Raw genomic sequence first — 19,284 nt, 5'->3', positions numbered from 1 at the left:
ATTGATTTTGTTCACTTGATTGACACATTAGACAAAGTTCGATGAAACTTCGACGTGCCTGGTGGTTGTTTCCTTTTTTCTTTTTCATTCAATCTATCCTTTGCTCACCTGCTATTACTGTTTTATTTGTTCATTCTGTGCTCGCACAGGCGCCGTATCCGATAGATCTGTTATCATCACGGCCTTGATACGGCAAACTCCTCGTCACTGATTGCCAAGGCTTGTTAACGTGTGGCTAACATCGAAAAGCACGGCCCTCCTTAGGAGGTACCGGCACACTTTGGCTGTGTCACTGATTGCCTCTGAATTTGGGACGTGGAAGATTCTAATATAGCCCTAATGCTTTACTAAGCTGCAATCATATGGGACAGCACTCCCGCTTTCTAATCAAAGAATCCCCTTGTACGCTGTAGAAAGGGACACCGGGTCTGACCTTTATGTGTTGTCTGTTGTAGTCCGCTTTTACCAGAGCCAATATAACCTGTGAGATGTATTTAACTGATTTTGAATAGAAAGCCTCCGGCGATCTGTCATACGAGATGGTAGGTTTTAGTTACATCACCTGGGTGTTTGTATATTCTGAAACTGACATGCTATGTATTCATACAACCAAGACGAAAAAAAAAACAAAAAAAACGAAAAAAACAAGTATATTAAAAGTAGATAATACAATACAATACAGAGCACGGAAATACAATGTGGACTATTCAGATGTTATGTCAACAGCAATAAATTTACGATTAAACCAGAACTCACCCTACACAAGCACTTTAAAGCTGTGATAACAAGCATCCCACAGTTAAAGCTTTCTTTTGTGAAACTTAACAGTCGGGTTTTTTCCGTCTTGAATGACTATTACATCACTAATAAATCGCTTCGATGGATAGCACTTTTGTTCAAGCAGTAATTTACTCCTTTTTAGCAAATGGACTGATTTGCAGAAGTGTCTTTGGGCCCAAATGTTTGACCTCTTATTCATGCAGAGGTATCGGATGTCTTAATGGTGTCAAGTGTAACGCTCTGGAGTAGGAAACACAGAATGACTCACGCAGAAAACTGTAGCACTGTGCAAGATACAATTAGACATGCCTGGATATTTGCGATAGACGAAGAAAGAGAGAAAAAAAAAATCAAGAAATGGACATTTTCTTTTTAATGTAAGGGAGATGGTCACTTTCATTATATATGAAACACCTTACATTATCTTTGTATTCTACTTTGATTTGCCAACATGTGAAGTCAACTGTATATAACTGTTTTATGTATGTTTGAGCTTTGGAAGTTTATTAAAGTCTTTTGCATTGTACTGCACATTTCCATGCGTCATTTATTAACAAACAGTTTCACATTCATAAGCAGTTGTGTCTTAAAAAGTCTGAGACCAATAGTGATAATTAAAAAAAGACCCCACTGTATATATTCCCATTGAATATATTACTCAATTTCCTTTTTAAAATATTCATTTTTTGTTTTACTGTGAAGCATAAAGTTTAAATGTTGTTGTGTGTTAATTAAAGGGTTAGTTCACCAAAAAATGAAAATTCTGTCATTAATTACTCACCCTCATGTCGTTCCAAACCAGCAAGACCTTCATTCATCTTCAGAACACAAATTAAGATATTTTTGATAAAATCCGATGGCTCAGTGAGGCCTGCATTGCCAGCAAGATAAATAACACTTTCAATGTCCAGAAAGCTACTAAAGATGTATTTAAAACAGTTCATGTGACTACAGTGGTTCAACCTTAATGTTATGAAGCGACGAGAATACTTTTTGTGCGCAAAAAAAAAAAAAAAAAAAAAAAAAAAAAATTATTCAACAATATCTAGTTATGGGTGATTTTAACACCCTGCTTCATGAAGCTTCAAAGCTTTACAAATCATTTGTTTCAAATCAGCGGTTCGGAGCGTGTATCAAATTGCCAAAGTCATGTGATTTCAGTACGAGGCTTTGTTACATTATAAGTGTTTTGAAATTTCAATGGTTCGTCACTGGGGGGGGGGGCGTGACTTTGGCAGTTTGATACACGCTCCGAACCACTGATTCAAAACAAAAGATTCGTAAAGCTCCGAAGCCTCATGAAGCAGTGTTTTAAAATCGTCCATCACTATTGTTGAATAAAGTCATTATATTTGTTTTAAAAAAATATCAAAAATATCTTTAAAGGATTAGTTCACTTTCAAATAAAAATTTCCTGATAATTTACTCACCCCCATGTCATCCGAGATGTTCATGTCTTTCTTTCTTCAGTCGAGAAGAAATCAAGGTTTTTGATGAAAACATTCCAGGATTATTCTCCTTATTGTTGACTTCGATGGACTCCAAACGGTTCGCCATTCCGACCCTCCGAATTCTTTAAAAAGCTTGCGCTGTATGTCCCACGCCTTCCCTATTCTACTTTCGAAAAAAAAGAAAAAGGAACTGGAGCTGCGTTCATTCCGTAAATTGAAGAGGGAAGGCGTAGGACATACAGTGTAAGCTTTTTGAAGAATATGGAAGGTGGAATGGCTGAAGCACTAGCAAGGCGATCATTTGTGTTTATAAAGCATATACATTTGTATTTTTTTTTTTTTTTTTTAGAAAATGACTGATCGTTTCACTAGATAAGACCCTTATTTCTCATCTGGTATCGTTTAAAGCTCTTTGAAGCTGCACTGAAACTAATTTTGACCTTCAACAGTGGAGGCCATTGAAGTCCACTATAAGGAGAATAATCCTGAAATGTTTTCTTCAAAAACCTTAATTTCACTTCGACTGAAGAAAGAAGGACATGGACATCTCGGATGACATGGGGGTGAGTAAATTATCAGGAACATTTTATTTGAAAGTGAACTAATCCTTTAATTTGTGTTCCGAAGTTGAACAAAGGTCTTACAGGTGTGGAACGACATGAGGGTGAGTAATTAATGACAGAATTTAAATTTTTTGGGTTAACTATCCATTTAAAGTCTATCTAAAACATGAAAGTGAAGTTGGGCCGCATTGGCTCTTTAAACACACAAGTACTCTGTAGTCTGTGGAAGTACATAAATTACACAACTACATTTATTTAGCCCAATAATGCAACTGCACTGAAATTTATGCATCAATTTAAATACCTTTTTATTAGACTGGACCATGTTTAAGGCTCACTGATCACACAACTGTATTTTCTCAACATCTATTTGTCAGCAGGCCCAAGAGCCAGCCATTGTTCCTATGTATGTGGTTTCAAAGCATCTGTTCCAGAAGTTCACTTGAAAGAAGGGAGAAATGAGAAGCGCAATAGAAAACAATTTAATTGCTTATCAAAGTTACTTTAAATTGCTAGACTGGAGAGCTAACCATTTCCCTTGAGGGAAATATGTCCTTGGTGATTAGAGAAGATGGTGCACATGCACTATGTTGAGCTTATATCTTCTTTTTTCTGAGGTAGTGTGCAAATGTCAGCCTGCTATTAATATCGCAATGTAAACTTTCAATGTGCTAAAGTACATTCATAACTATATGTTGGCATGCACACTTCCATAAGAACTGAGTGATAGGACCATAACCAAAGCACGTTTGCTCTTTCGTAAAACACTTTTGCTCACTTCAGCTTGCACAAGCATTTCAGATAAACATAAAATCATGTTTAATGATTCTGTGTCAGATATGTAAGAGATAATGTGCAATCAGCAAGCTGCTGCTTCTACAACATAGTGTCTACCACATACATAAAAGAATATACATGAAATAATGATTTGAATTGATATGATTTTATGTTTCTGTTTCTGTAACAGTAGTGCATGGTGCTAGCACTGCCAAGGTCATGGGTTTCATATCCCAGGAAATGTATGAATTAATTAAATATAACACTTAAGTGCAGTGTAAGTTGCTTTGGATAAAAGTGTCTGCCAAATGCATAAATGTAAATTACATTTTATCGGTTGTTTGAGAAAAGATAGACTACAGAAAGATAATGTAGGAAATCAGTTGCCTTATACAACAGTCAATTATAGGCTACTGTCAAGTGGTCATTATACAAATTTGAACGCAGAATGCCGCAATCGACCAATCACAATCAAGTATTTCAGAGAGTCTTATTGTCTTTGGATTTAAAAAATGGGCAAAAATCTTCCAACAGATTGGTCTCCATCTGCTGGCCAATTATGTTTCTTAAAGATATGTAATTTAGCCATTGTTATTCTTCAAATTGACTGTGACAGCTGAGGAGAGTTTTGTGTGTTGGCTCTGCTTGATTTGTGGCATTGAACTTAAATGTATTACTTGTTTGACAGTGTTTAGAGGAATTGAATCAAATAGAAATGCTAGCTGCATGCCATGAATTATGTGGCCCCATTTGGTGTGCACAAAACTAACGTACCTGCATGTTCGCTCATAATCGAATAAAGCAACTGTCAATAAGGAGACTGATTAACTGAGTCTGTTACAGCCTTAATAATGGAGATGCCTCAGGGATTGACCACATTAGCCTAAAACAACCTTGAACGTGTTGTACACTCTAAAAAAATGCTGGGTTAAAAACAACCCAAGTTGGGTTGAAAATGGACAAACCCAGCGATTAGGTTGTTTTAACCCAGCGGATGGGTTAAATGTTTTATTTAACCCAACTATTGTTTAAAAATGACTGTATTGCTTGCTAATAATGAACCTGAAGTACGTTGGAAATTAAAAATCAGACACATAATTACTAAAGGCAACAATAATAATCAAAAGGTGAACATTTATTAATAAGCAATTTAATAAACATATATTGTTTAATTATTCACCACACTTATTAATAAATGTTCATTTATTAAACATATTAATGAATGTTAATTGAGTTCATTTTAAGCAACAATACAGTAATTTTTAAACAATAGTTTAACTATCAAGCAGGTTGGGCAAACATTTAACCCAACCGTTGGGTTAAAACAACCCATTTGCTGGGTTTTTCCATTTTCAACCCAATTTGTGTTGTTTTTAATCATGCATTTTTTATAATGTACAGTTCACCCCAAAAATGAAAGTCATTTACACACAAAGTGAGACTTTGTTCATTCAAATTAATACTTTTATTCAGTGAGGATGCATTAAATTGTTCAAAAATGATGGCGGAGACATTTACTGCAAAAGATTTGTTGTTCATATAAATGCTGTTCTTTTGAACAGTGTATTCATCAAAAAATTCTGGAGGGAAAAAAAAAATATCAGTTTTACAAACAATATTATGCAGCTCAACTGTATCAACATTGATAATAATAGTAAAATATTTATTGAACATCGATTCAGCATATTAGAATGATTTCTGAAGGATCAATGGACACTGAAGACTGGAGTAATTATGCTGAAAATTCAGCTTTGCATCACAGAAATAAATTACATTATAAAATATATTTAAATAGAAACCAGTTATTTTAAATTGCAATAATATTTCACAATTTTACTGTTTTTGCTGTAATTTTTTTTCATCAATAAATGCAGCGTTCTTTTGGTTTGTTTTGGTCCCCATTGACTTTCATTAAAACAATTCTTCAAAATATCTTCTTTTGTGTTCTAGAGAAGAAAAAGTCATACAGATTTGGAACATCATTAGGCTGAGTAAATGATGATGAAGTTTTAATTTTGGGGTGATCTATTGTTTTAATGTTACGTTTGATAGCACTTTCACATCTGACTTTGCACACTGTTCCAGTCCTCGGTAACACATCGCTTGATTTTCACTTTTCTTATCCCGTGTGTGTTGGTGGGAAAGAATAAATGCATAAATTATTTCTAAAAATAAATAAGGAGTTGCATTCAATTTTGTTTAATTTAAGGAAACTTAATGATTCCAAACAAGCTGCACTGCCACAGCACAATGAAAGTGAAACCAGTGAGGAATTGCATTACTTAACTCTGAATGCCTATGAAAGAACCTCTCCAGCAGGTGCTGACTATGAGAGTACTGCACCATAGGAGAGCTCATGAATTAATAAATCGACTGGACTTTAGAATGACAAAATGAATCTCGAGGAGGACAGACTAGGATCAGATTGCTGAGAAAGTGCAACAAAACATATGTCTTGAGATCATATTTATAATTCATATCGATCATATCCTGTGTCCTCAGTATTACATCACACACAGAGGGGCAGAATGGGGCCGGGATTTGAGGGTACCGGAGAGTCGTCCGACGTTATAAATGATCAGGTACACGAGGGAATTACTGCAGACTGAGAATATTGTGTCCAAGCCCCAGAGGGTTTGCTGATTATCTCTATGTAGTGCTATTTATGCATTTTCTGTACAGCGGTGAAGGAAACAGGAAGATGGTCTCTGTTATTTGCACTCAAGGCAGTACAGCGCACTCCTGCTGCCAAATCTCTGCCAAACTGAATAATTCAATCGTGCTTTTTTGCAGTTCTACATTTGTGTGTTCAAAAAATCGAAGCGGTTCTTAAAGGCGCCGGTTGTCGCTATGGCTTGTTAAAATGTGCCCATTGGTTAAAAGTACAATGGTATAAATATTCACAAGCCACACGGTGATAACTATTTTTAGGCTGCATAGATTTACATACAATTGCTCTGAGATAGATGATGTTATTGATTAAGGAAAGGAATTATGATTCTGTATATATGCAGACGTTTCTTTCGGTACAGAAGTGTTTTGTCAATTAGATCACATTCAAATGCAGAAGAGACTGTCTTAAATGGAACACGACTGACGTTACAGCAGCTCTACCACCATATAGCTTCTTTTTTTTTTTTTTTTTTTTTTTTTTAGGTTTTCGGGGGAGATTAGGAATTGCTTTTAAACATGATTGTTGTTCTTGTTTGTCTAGGATTGCCAGGTTGTATAGGCTTATTATTCCAAAGGGAAAATGTAAAAAAGCTTCAAAATAAATACACTGCTGTCTGATTAAATGCTCTCGAAATCCAACTGAAGAACGTTGTTATACACTAATCTTCAGGAGGACACTGTCTAAGAAATACATTCTTCTGAAACAAGGGATCAGAATTCAATTTCCAGAGCTTGTTTTTCATTTTGTCTGCATAGTCATCTTACACTCTAACAAATGCTGGGTTAAAAACAACCCAAGTTGGGTTGAAAATGGACAAACCCAGCGGTTGGGTTAAATGTGCTGGGCAGTTTTATTTAACCTAAAAATGACTATATGGCTGGCTTAAAATGAACCAAAATAGGTTGGAAATTAAAAATCAGACTACTAGAGGCAACAATAATAATCAAAAGGTGAACATTTATTAATGTTTATTGTTTAATTATTCAATAAACTTATTAATAAAAGTTAATTTCCAACATATTTTGGGTTCATTTTAAGCAAGCAATACAGTTGTTTTTAAACAATAGTTGAGTTAAATAAAACTATCCAGCAGGTTGGGCCAACATTTAACCCAACCGCTGGGTTAAAACAACCCAATCTCTGGGTAAAAGCCCAACTTTTAACCCATTTTTGAGAGTGTAGCAAGGTATCTTTTGTATGCCACAGTATTTAAGTAATGTATTTTAATATTTAAGTAATGGCATGATGTTTTTTAGTACACTCTAAAAAATGCTGGGTTAAAAACAACCCAAGTTGGGTTGAAAATGAACAAACCCAGCAATTGGGTTGTTTTAACCCAGCGGTAGGGTTAAATGTTTGCACAACCTGCTGGATAGTTTTATTTAACTCAACTGTTGTTTAAAAATTACTGTATTGCTTAATTAAAATGAACCCAAAGTATGTTGGAAATGAACATTTATTAATGTTCAATGGATAATTATTAAACAATAAACATTTATTAAATTGCTTATTAATACATTTATATTAATAAACAATTAAACTATTACATTTATATTAATAAAACATTAAAGCTTTTTAATAAACATTCACATTTTGTCTATTATTGTTGTCTCTAATTGCATCTGGTTTTTAATTTCCCAACCATTTTGGGTTCATTTTGAGCTAGCCATATAGCAATTTTTAGCCATATAGCCATATAGCAGTTGGTTTAAATAAAACTACCCAGCAGGTTGGGCAAACATTTAACCCAACTGCTGGGTTTGTCCATTTTCAACCCAACTTGGGTTGTTTTTAACCCAGCATTTTTTAGAGTGTATGTTAAAGTGGGATAGTTCATCCAATATTTTCATCATTTATTCACTCCAAACCTATTTGACTTTCTTTCTTTTGTGAAACATAAAAGAAGACATTTTGAGAAATGCCTCATTTCCTTGAAACCAAATGGATTGGTTACCAACATTCTTCAAAATATTGTCTCTTGTGTTGTGCAGAAGAAAGGAAATAATTAAGGTTACACTCACATGACTCTTTCACTGTTATCTTATACAAAGCACGGCTGAGTCACTTTCATTGTAAGGCGTTTGATTTAATATTAGTGCTGCTTTATGAAATTTATTTGCAATGTAACATACTGAAGCCTTGGCTCATTTGACATTATAAAAAATGTAAAGAATTAATTCACATAATGAAAATCATGCCATCGTGTGCTCGCCCTAATGTCTTTCAAACTCCTTATGACTTTCTTTCAACACAAAAGGAGAAATTTATTTTCATTGTATGGAAATAAGCAGCATGGTTCAAATTGTCTCGTTTTGTGTTGTACTGTGGAGAAAGTCAAATAGTCTCGGAATGACATGAGGGTGAGTAAATGATGATAGAATTTTTATTTAGTGGTGAAGTATCACGCCACATTTGTGAAAGACACAAACGCATGTGTTAATTTTCCATAGAAAGCAGTTCTTTCATCTTCAGGGCTTATTCTAGGAAACAGTGGCGTGTGGAACGGATGACCAGCTGAGTGTCGCAGGACATTTGCATGAGATCTTTTCTAAGTGGGTAAGCAGAAGATCGGCTAAAGTCAGGTTGGGAGGCGTCGACTTAAAGACACTGTTCAGAGCCACTGTAATCCAGGTAATCCGGCACAGATTTCTTGATTTACGCTCGCAATAGAGATTGGAAGACGATAAGAGCCCAACCCCTTCTTAGAATAGCTGATAATCTGGTTTGAACAGAGGACTCAGGGGTATTTATCCAGCCTTAACATTTGCTGAAGCAGATGGTAAGAAGGGGGGTTGGAGCCACCAAACTTCCTCATCTATCTACAGGACAAAAAATAAAGAGGGGAAAAAAAGAACAGTGGATGATAATCAATGTTGTTTATTTGCTGCTTGACTCCTTAAGTACTGTCAGCCAGATTATAGGCTTTCCTGGGGATAATCGGAGACAGCAGACAATTGCCTTTTTTCTATCCTGAAAGTATCCCCTGTGATGGCGTAAAGAAGGCGGTTTAGGGTGGATGCCGACTCTTAATTCCTGATTAGTCCTGTTCCAAACCTTGCTAAAATTAACCGGGCAGGGTGCTAATCACTGAGCCTCAGACACTCTCTGCTCCGCTCTGCTGCCGAGTTTATGCTACATGGCTGACATGGAGTAGATGTCTCTAGAGCGAGACCCAATTAGGGCAGGCTTTTGAACCCTGCTCCGAACAATGTTTGACCACACAATGGACAAGCGATTTGCTCCAAGCCGTTGTTACTTTGTTGACTATATAATAGCCCCTCAACAGAGCTGTCTCTCAACGCGGCTTGCGTTTGTCACACTGAACAGGCAGCCGTCACTCCCAAGCCTGGTCTGAATAGCTTCTTATGAATAGCATTTCTGATATTGGAAAAATAAATAAAAGCAATACTGAAACACACTACCATTCAAAAGTTTGGGGTCATAATAATTTTCACTGATCACTGTCTTTTATGCTCACCAATCAAAAATCCAGTAACAATAGACTACCGGTCAAATGCAGTTTATTTCTGTGTTGGCATAGCTGAATTTTCAGCAATATTACGCCAGTCTTCTGGGTCACATGATCCTACAGAAATCATTCTAATATGCTGATTTGCTGCTCAAGAAACATGTATTATTACGGAGTGTCTACTAAGTGCAATTAGAGTACCTTGTTGGCAAATGTTATTTACACTAGTTCCGCCCACCAATGATTGGTTGGGCCACTCAAGTTTAAAAATGCGTGGAATTCAACGTCTTCAATGGCGCAGCAATAGCGAGTAAGGCTCGCAGACCTGGATTTTAATGCGATAGACACGGGTTCGAATCCGCCTTTTGCCAATCTCACTCTTCTCCATTTTTCCATCACATTTCACACCAGAAAGGGATTTCTTTCTTTTTAATAAAAATAATGTTCTAAAAGTGGACATAAACTCCTTAACGAGTGTTTAATAAAATTAATTATAGGGTTAGGGCAAGGTGCAGGGAGGGATTTTTTTCTCCCAATAAGGCAGCATCCATTTAATAATGTTAATAAATATAATCATTTACACTATGATATTATTGTATCCTGTTAATGTACAAAAATACTGAGGTGCAAAAAGTAGTGTAAATAGCATATAGTTAAGAAGATGTTGCTATCATCACTTATAGTGTTAATAGCGTCTATCGCTAAGAAAATATGCTATTTTCACTTAGTGCAAGTAGCCGCTGCCTTATTATTATTATCAAGGTTGAAAACAGTTAATAGAATTTAAAAAAAAAAAAAAAAAAAAAGCTTTTGCAACATTATAAAAGCCTATACTGTCACTTTGGATCAATTTAATGCATCCTTGCTGAATAAAAGTATGTTCTTTCCAAAAGAAAAACAACTCTTACTGACCCCAAACTTTTGAACGGTAGTGATAATGTAAAAAAAAATAATAATAATAATAATAATTAAAATAATAATAATAATAATAATAATAATAATAATAATAATAATTTACACAACTGTTTTCTACATTAATAATAATAATAATAATAATAATAATAATAAATGTTTCTTGAGCAGCAAATCAGTTATTTTAAATTGTAAAAAAATATTTCACAATATTACTGTTTTTGCTGTATTTTGGATCAAATAAATGAAGTGTTGGTGAGCAGAAGAGACTTCTTTTAACAACATTAAAAAATCTTACCATTCAAAACATTTGACCGGTAGTGCATTATTACCATTTTAAACAGTTCTTTTCTATTTCAATATGTTTTAAAATGTCATTTATTCCTGTGATCAAAGCTGAATTTCCATCATCATTACTCCAGTCTTCAGTGTCACATGATCCTTCAGAAATCATTCTAATATGATGATTTGTTGCATAAGAAACATTTTTTTTTTTATTATTATCAACGTTGAGAACAGTTGCACATATAAGTATAGAACGTTCCAAAAAAATGCATTCATTTGAAAAAGAACATTATAAAAGTCTCCACCGTCACTTTTGATCAATTTAATACATCCTTGCTGAAAAAAAAGTTGATTTCTTTCAAAAAAATTGTACCGCCCCCAAACAATTGAACGGTAGTGTATAACCTTCCTTTAATTAATGCTACAGAGAAGCAAATTCTCTCAACCTTTAATTTTTGCGTCTCTACTTTTTTACCACTTCATCATCAGGGATGGACAACAAGCGCAACCGAGACATATTTCTCTAATTAGTCTGCAGCAGACTCATTAGAGCTCAGAACGACAAGAGTGGATGGCGTATGGATGTCACGTAGCCAGGAGACCATATTATGCACTTTTAAAGGTGAACCGGACCTAGACTGGACGGAAGAGTGTTAACAGAATAGATCGACATTGTATAACGTGGTCAAAAGATGCGAAATGGAATTTAATTAAATTAGCTCTCCTTTGTAATTGGACAAAAACGTATGATCAGAGGCCAGATTAAACGGCCGGTGCTCTCGATTTAATATGCATCCCCTCCGCAGTCTGTGCAGCAGACGGCCAGACGCGTTCAGTGAGAGCGGACAGACTGTAAAGTTTACAGGAGACAAAGAAATTAGAATTATACAAGATTGACTTGCCGGCAGAGGTTATTAGCACATGTCAATATCAGGGCAGAAAGCTTGCTATTTTTAATATCGCTATTCATAGTAAGGATCATTATGTATTTATGACATCCAAACTTTGCCTTGCTTTGGACTTAAGTACAAAATCCTGATCTGGAATGTCAACAAAATGTCAGCTTGGGTATTACATTGCAAAACAGACCCGAGAAGATTTCATTATAGGATAGTGTGTGAGCCATTATGCGTTCATTAGATTAAATTTGGCTGCAGGCAGTCAAATGTAAGAGAGGCAGACCTGCTGTTCAGGGGAATGTGAGCTGGAGCTGGAAACATACTGTTCGTACAGATTGTCGGCCCCAGAGAGCTGCCCTGTAGACCCCGCATGCCTTCGGATGCCTGCCGCTTGCCTAGTAAGCACTTTGAAAGCTACTGTATTGTTTAATACCTTTGCCATACTCTTTGCTTCCCTCCATCTAACAGTAGTGGCTTTTGTCACACATGATGGGTGCTTGAAAAATTGTGTATATTTTCTAAATAAATAGGACAAAGAGGAGCTGAAAGATAAATGACTTTCCTTGGGTGCAGTCTTACGCTCCTTATGAAACACATTTTTTAAAACACCTTTTCAATGCTAAAACGAAACAAATGCTTTTTCAACCCAAGCACTTTTCTTTTGCGCTGTAAATACACCTAAAGCGTGCCTTTCAAAGTGTTTGAGATTTTAATGTTTGAACGGAACCGCTTGGATCGTATTTCGAGACTTTAAAAAAAAAAAAAAAAATGAAATCATAAGATCAGACCAAAGCATCTGTTTTTTTTCCAAAGCTCACTGATGTTTTGACAACACATAAAGGCATAAACATCTCATATGGTCATTGCTGTTTCAAATGTTGTATTTTTTAAAGTTGTTTTATCGCCAGATAAAAGACAGTACAATTCTCTTTTGTATTACTATGTCTTTCTCTCTCTCTCTCTCTTTATTTATTTATTTTTTTATTTTTTTAAATGCAAATGGGCTTTGGCTGTTCTGCAATCTGTCTGCATGGGGCGGATGCCTTTGGAGTGCCATGGATGGTGGGCATGATAAATCTCAATAAGCAGAAGCCAAGCACATGGACAGATAATGTTATTCCTCCCCCAAAACGTTGAGCGACTGTCCCTTAAAATGAACAGCTGAGCTCATTCGATCAAGTGAAACGTGTTAAAACTCGCTCTGAAACAATCAGACTGGGAGTCATAACTGATTCATTAGCTGAGCATGTGAAGTCTACCTTTGATAGATCAGTTAAACGGATTACTGCATGTGATTTCTGCCGACACTGTAGTTATTTGTGATGTATTTTGGCTGGTTAGATCTCACGAGATGAAATATATTCACCTCAGACTTCACCAGAGCAGATCGTCATTTTGCTGCAGTCACACGTAGTTTGAAGTCTGACTAAAGTGCTGTCAAGCTTTAAGTGTGGAGTATTCACTGTGCTTGTTTTCTATTTGTTTGCGTGGCAAGGACCTCAGGTGTAAAGAAACATCGGTGACACAACAAAGCTATCGTACTGAATGATATTACAATCAATGAAGGATATGAGTGCCATTGCTCATAGTCCTCCTTTAGCACGTTTCACACTCTGATGAGGGAGTCAATCTGTACTAATTAAACAAAGGCGAGAGTGCCTGTGGACTGGCAGCTCTGTCTAACTTGATTTAGAGCCTGATAACTCTAAATCAAGTCTACAAAGAGTTTACAGAAGCTCAGCTGCAGTGTTTACAGGAGCGATGGTTCTGGTTGATCCCATAGCTACATTTGTCCATAGAGTGTACATGTATATTTTGGATGTTAGGATAGACAATAACCCTGATGGGTAAGACTTTGCAATAAGGTTCATTTAAAATTTAGGTACACTGTAAAAAATGACCGTGATTTTAACAGTAAAAGACTGTAAAAATACTGCGGTGAAAAACTGTCAATTGGTTTACAGAAAGTTTCCGTACTATATACGGTGAATAACTGTAATAGATCTAACGGTACATTTAATGTAATTTTACGGTAAAATACAGTTAAATTCACAGTTTTTGGAAGTGAAAAATAACAATTCATTGTAAAATTTACAGTGAAAAACCGTAAATTGACATGCGTACAATTCCTTGCGTGACACTTCACATTAATTTTATATATTTTGATATATTTTCGTTGAAATAACTCTGTTTCTTCTTAGTTTTTCTCATTTTTTTCTAATCAGTTATGTACATTAGGGTTTTATGTTACATCTGATGTTGTTAAATTAATGTTTATTGCATTTTTAAAATTTCATGCATGTTACCATGATGGTGTTTAGTGTGTGTGTGAATGACACTGTGTGCACCTTCTGTATGTTAGTGTTGTCCTTCTCAGCTTGTGGAAAATCTGCTTGTGATGAACTTTGATTCATCACGTGACTCTTATCACCACTGTGTTTGGTGTTTTGGTTAACATTATATCAGCTAATGAAATACGTTATTTTACCGTAATGTAACAGATTCTTTTTTTTTTTTTACATCGCTACTGTATTTTTTACGGTAAAGTTCTGGCAACCACAGCTGCCGGTTTTTTACCGTAAATTTTGCTGGGATTTTTTTTACAGTGTAACATTAACTCTCTGGAGTCTGAGGATTATTGGGGCCCTGGAGAAGTTTTGACATACCCTAACATTTGTGCTTTTTTCAGTTACTATTGATTATTAATGGCAAAATTGTCATTACACCGTATTCAGCACGAACTAGGCTACCATAATATGTGAGCAACATGTATGTTTGTATTTTTGAGAGAATGTCGTTTATGCGTGGTTATTGAAAAAAATAAAAAATAAAAATAAAAAATAAGTCACTGAAATAAGGCCACAAAACAAATACTAAATATGTGTCCAGAAGACTAGGTAGAAGGCTATTAGGTGAAAATCATCCTGCCTACTCATTCACATCAACAATATATGGATTTCAATTTTGTAAGACACTTTTTGTTTGGAAAGACAGTATGCATTCTCCAAAATTCTCCAAAGCTGTTCACCAAGCCACCAATGAAATCTGACAACAACTGTCTCATAAATTTTGTTTCTAAATGCTTGAATCATGACACAATTTTTCAGGCTGGATCGAGGTAATGTGCATGCGCTGGCCTAAGTGCGCATCTCTATAGAAAGCGTGCATCTATTTCTATAGGAACCGGAGCTTCAGCAGTGATGCTGTGACTTCACCAGTCTGTGATTGTCTCTTATTTAGAAGGCCACACTTTACATATGAATACTAATGAGATGACATTGGCCATTTTGCTGGTGCTGTATTGTAACGCTTACATTTTTGAGCTAAAGGAAGGCCTCATAGAAATAACCATTGAAAGAACATGCAATCTATATAATGTAATACATTTATTGCATGCGTAATATCAAGAACAGGCACAGCAGACAGAGCAGCTAGCCATAATAGCCAACCCTAATGCACAATATGACTAATATGGTGTATTTTCCGGGCACTGGTTTTGATGTTGGTTCAGTACCAATGCTGTTTGATGGGTTGTAAATCTGCTTTGTGTGCCGAGGCAACAGCGAGCAGACCAGGACAAATTCCTTACGGCTAATTCACTTCATAGATTAGCACGTACAGCGAATACATGTGTTCGGCCCAGGGAGATGGACAACACTTGAGTGCATTGTGAGAACAGAGCTCATTTCATTGTGTGGATGATTGGGTTCTCCTGCTGGAGATAATGACTGTGCCCTCCTTTGACTTTGAGGCAGTGACCTGAAATAAGGCCCACAAGTGAAACCGGAGTCCGTCTGAACCTGTGTGTGATTAAGGTCACCCAGACATACCACATTTTCTTGACCTCCTGCTCACATCGACCACAGCTTGAATTCATCGGAGACTCTTTTGTAGTTCTCGTCACAATGCAAACATCAGACCCCGGCAGAACGGCGGGGGTGAGGTACTCGAACCATCCTGTAGCTGTTTCTTTTCTTTTTTGGCCTATCTATTTTCTGACAGCCTGATAACACTCACAAGGGAATTTTTAAAGCATATTCAGCTTGCTAACTTACCAAGGACAAGCATTCAGTCATGACCACAGTGCTAAAACCGGCATGTCGAGTAATTAGTAAGATGGCTACTCATGAAAAAAAGACACTGGGCTGCAGCTCATGCTGAATGTTCCCAGCTGAATATGGCCTGTAATGTGAGATTTATGAGTTTCAACACAGAGTTTACTCTCAATTCATCTCCTTGCTGTGCCCTATCGGGGCGTCAAAGTCAGCCTTTTTTTATTTTAAAGTGTCCTGTCGTCGCTGACCAATATTCCGTGGTGGCCTGGTGTAGTATAACAGATGACTCTTGCACTTTTTCACTGCCGCTGCTGGCAACGTAGGACAATTTATTGATGTTCGGCGGTTATTCTGATGGAACACGTATGGATGAACAGTAATTCCTAGAAAAGTAGTTACATTTTTAAGGCTTCTTCATTATGAAAATACACGGTCTACTGTAACCTACTCAAAAAATATTTCCCCATGCTGTAAGATTTTATTCACTTAAGATCAGAATCCTTTTCGTTTGATAAATAATTAAGCATAATGCACCATTTTCTTAAGTTTTCTGTGCAGATCTCTGAGTGGCCACATCATTTTAATACGGAGAAATACATGTCTTCTTCAGCATGAGCAATACGTCAATGGGAAACTGAAATAAGTTCTAAGCTAGAGAGTGAGGGATTCAGTTCCAGCTGTTTAGAACTACAGTAACATCTAATGATTGATTTTCATCTGGCAGATGATAGGAGGATATAACTTTGTTTGTCAGGTTTTATATAAAGCATTGATCAAACTGTGTATAATGCAAGGCTGAATAGGCAGCAATATTTATTTGAAAAGAACAACAAGTTCTAAACAACTTCCCACCCTGCTCTTTTCGTTTTACATTGCTGAAATTCACTTTTTTAATTTTTTTTTTTATATTTTATAAAACACAATAGGCAGATAGCGTAAATAAAAATTCCATTTATTTTCACATAGGGAAATTGATTTTTAACACTAATGTTTAAAACCTTCTGAGATAGTAGAAGCCCAAGTCAGCTTTGTGCAATAATCGTAAAAGAAAAAAAAAAAATCACAGAGAAATCACTTTTACTATTGAAAATGTGTCGACAATTGTGTTGAAAGCACTCAAAAGTCAACTTAGCATCACAAGAATAAATCACATTTTAAAATATATTTAAAAAGAAAACAGTTATTTTAATAATATTTCAGAAGATTACTTTTTTTTTTTTTTTTATCAAAAACTGCAGCCTTGGTGAGCATAGGAGACTAAAATCTAACTTTTCAACTATAGTGTATATTATTTCAATATTTTGCAATGAACTTAAAATATATATTTCTCTTTAGCTTATATCATTAATGACTTTATGTTAATATTTTTATACTATATTGTTGTGTATGATTCAATTGAAATTTATTATGTTAAGTCTTGTAGTTTTGTATTTTTCTGTTTGTAAAACTATCATTCATTCATTCATTCATTCATTCATTCATTCATTCATTCATTCATTCATTCATTCATTCATTCATTCATTCATTTATTTAATGAACGAGTTCAGTCTCATTCCCCTTTCTGTTCTTACCAGGTACACCGGATGCATGATATTAATGGAGTATATCCGACAATGCAATCGGATATTGAAAATTAAGTGTCTTCAAAACCAGCCGTCCTTGACTGCTGAAGTCTAAAGAGACGACATGAAAGACAGAGCAAGTCAAAACACACATTTCCTGCAAAGTGAGGAATCCTGCCTCTTATCTATTTGATTTTGCACTTGGGGAATTTTTCTTCATCTTATGCTTCAAACGTCAAGTGCCAAATTCATTTGCATGCGCTTGAGGCTTGGAGAGTTAAAACAAAGACGTGTGACTGGGCTCGGTTCAGACACACAAGCTGTTGATGGAAAGGAAGTGTGGTGGGAGGGGAACCTGGAGGGGGGAGGGGTTCTGAAGGCCGCAAATCACATGAAGAGGATAATTTAATCTGACTCAGTCTTTCTGTCACTTCATATAAACTGGTTAGTTGGCTAGGCCTCCTGAAATGAATTAAAACGCATGAATAATGAAACATCTCTGGCTGAGAAAGGAGCCCAGCTTCCTGCAACTTCAAAGCTGGACAAAGCAGCTTTTCTAATCAACAATTTGGCATTTTAGTCTTATATTAATGCCCGTGTTTGACATAACATAATGAAAATGCAATTAGGTATTGGGAATCAAAACTATTTCCTTAATCAACCTGCGACAAGAACACTTGTAATGTTAACAGCCATCGTGCGCAGCTGTTACTGACATTAAACTAGCTCAAAAAATGCAGTAGAGAAAAACAGAATTAAGCATTCAGTTTGAATCATGATGCTTTGAACTATTTCCATGTGGTATCTGGTCATGTCTTTTTAAATAGCGTAACTTTCACACCAGGAATCTACTGTCAATACCAAATTATACTTTTGAGCTTAGTAAAAAGTCCAGACTAAAAAAAAAAAATATATATATATATATATATATATATATATATATATATATATATATATATATATATATATATATATAAATGAAAACTACAACCCTCAAAAACAGCAACATACTTTTAAAGTTTTAGTGTTGCCAAGGTTAAGCTGCCTTCTGCAGACCGCTGTCTTTCTATCATTGTTTACTGCTAGAGATAGATGTGATATTCCTTTTAATGTTAAGCTCCATATAGAGAAGAGATATGCACATAAAACTTTGACTTGAGCCTTTACTTTTACCCTAATCTGGCTGTGGCAGTGTACTTTAATGTATTGGTGCCACATTGTGAAGAATGGTGGAACGATAACGCTTTGTGATCTGCGATCCAGTCGGAGATCAATGCTCTGGCAAATAAAAGCATGAGGCCGCTGAAGCCAGAGAATTTATAAGCAGCTGAAAGTATTGCAAGTGAAATCTCAGAGGCATAAAACCAGGGGTGAAGAAGCATTCTGGCCTGGCACTGATGTCCTACTTATGGGAATAGTATATTCACCCTCATGTTGTTCCAAACCAGGGCGACTTTCTTTCTCCTGTAGTACACAAGAAGGAATTTTATTTTTAACAATATACAGTATAATGAAAATGAGTGAGGGGTGTAACAGTACACAAACAAGATGGTTCGGTACGTACCTCTGTAAAAGAAAAAAAAAAAAAAAAAAAAGAAAAAAACATATGTCAGGTATTGCATTAACTAACCATTTTAATATAATAATTTACATAGTTAGTGTCATAACTTGTTTTCATGACAAATTTATTTAAACATATATTAAGACATTAATAAATTTAAGTAAATAAAATAAATAAGCTGATATAGTGCATATATTTAGTGAAATGCTTCATTTCTCTTGTGAACTTACATGCTGTGGACACTAAATGACTTGCCTGAGGTAAATGTAATGCTATGTGAGATATTATTCTCAAGC

General features: G+C 35.6%; 1 protein-coding gene across 1 annotated transcript in view; it reads left to right on the top strand.

Moving 5' to 3' along the window:
* Positions 1-19,284, top strand: part of pcdh11 (protocadherin 11) — a 200,775-nt gene that overhangs the window by 23,559 nt on the left and 157,932 nt on the right. The window lies entirely within an intron of this gene.

The sequence above is a fragment of the Chanodichthys erythropterus genome, chromosome 1 (genome assembly GCF_024489055.1).
Source record: "Chanodichthys erythropterus isolate Z2021 chromosome 1, ASM2448905v1, whole genome shotgun sequence".
NCBI classification, from domain to species: domain Eukaryota; kingdom Metazoa; phylum Chordata; class Actinopteri; order Cypriniformes; family Xenocyprididae; genus Chanodichthys; species Chanodichthys erythropterus.
Note: the sequence above shows the minus strand (reverse complement) of the source record. Positions and strands in the feature narration are given on the sequence as shown.